This window comes from Mustela nigripes, chromosome 1, assembly GCF_022355385.1.
Source record: "Mustela nigripes isolate SB6536 chromosome 1, MUSNIG.SB6536, whole genome shotgun sequence".
NCBI lineage: Eukaryota > Metazoa > Chordata > Mammalia > Carnivora > Mustelidae > Mustela > Mustela nigripes.
In genome coordinates this window covers 165,885,695-165,887,164 of record NC_081557.1, presented here as the reverse complement: position 1 = coordinate 165,887,164, position 1,470 = coordinate 165,885,695, and the positions used below count along the sequence as shown (strand labels likewise).

Here is a 1,470-nt window from a genome sequence, read left to right as displayed (position 1 = left end):
AAGGCAGCGGCTTAACCCACTGAGCCACCCAGGCACCCTGTGTGTGTGTGTTTAAATCAGGAAGTAATCCAGCATTATTGTTTGCTAGACCTGGCATTTGCTCAGTACATAAGCTTCAAAGTTTCTTTTCCTCTTTTGCATCTATTTTATATTTAGCAATTTTCCCCCATAATATGTAAGCTTTTAGTGTTTAGATATTTTTCTTTTGTGAAGCATGCATTTCTATTCCTGGTCTGCAATCAATTTTAAACAATTGGAGCTCCAAGGACATAGTTAATTACTTCCTGGGCAGCCTTTTTTGCTTGGTGGGCTTGTAGTACACCAACACTTCAGCAACCTCAAATCAGAGAGACTCTGGAGCTTCAAGCCTGTGAAGGAAGAGGTTCTGAATTATCAGTCTCCAAAAACACATGGGTGATTTTGACCAGCAAAAGTAGGGTGCATGGCTCGAATAAAAGGAGTCATTCACACAAATTTGTTTTTGTACTTGAGGAGGAGCAGATGCTAACGTGAAAGTAGTCACAGTCTCCTGACCTTGTACATTAACAGTAGGCTGCTGCATGGTAACCTGTGGCTTTACATTAAGACATTGTGGAGGATTACCAACTCCTACAGCATATTTATACTGTGGAAGAACACTGACGGCTGGAAGAGCTACCACAGCAGCTGCTGCAGTGGTGGACCCACTGTCTGTTGGGTTAGCAACATACTGTTGACATGACTCATGACGGTAGTCTAGGAGCAGCTGGTAGATAACACCAGGCATTATTTGGAATGGATGAGGTCTGGGACCCTGAACAGTCCAGCAAGGTCTTGGCCTTAGTCAAGCAATTTGGTGAGGAGGATAGTATGCAGCATGGGTCTGAGTCTACAGGATCCCTGCCAGGAAGTATCCTGAAGGACAAGTATACAGGTATTGTAGTTGTTTCCAGCTGGTGATTAAGTTTAATACTAGCTGTTATCACCAGAGCCAGAAGTCCCTTGTATTCTGTTTATGTCAACTTGGTATTTTTTTAAATATGCAGGGTGTTTTAGCCCAGGACGATTTACTTTTTGATTCTCAAATTGTCCCAAATATGGCCCTTGGGTACCCTTCACAGTTGATTCTGTACTCTTTGGACATGAAGCCATAGTGTTTGAATGCTTTCTTCCTTTCAGACATAACAAGCTGTCCCAGATTCATAAGCATTTTCCCTACTCCAGACCTGGAATCAGCTAGTCTCCAAAAGACTGGTATCTTTCTATGAAAATGAGTATGTTAAAACCAAAACCTGAAGGTTAGGAATGCTATTGCTGGAGAATCATTGTATCTGGATCTTGTCATAAACATTGCTAAAAAATACAAGTTTTAGAAATCAAAAAATACATCTTTTAAAATAAAAAGTACGGCTTTTACTATTACTATTATTGGTGATGTTAGAATATAATTCATAGCACAGATTATATGTAGTCAAAATCCCTTCAGAGCCG

The 1,470-nt window shown here is 40.5% G+C and overlaps 1 pseudogene; it reads right to left on the bottom strand.

The window, feature by feature from the left end:
- Positions 1-245: 245 nt before the first annotated feature.
- On the bottom strand, positions 246-1,189 carry LOC132027264 (polyadenylate-binding protein 1-like; annotated as a pseudogene).
- Positions 1,190-1,470: the final 281 nt, after the last annotated feature.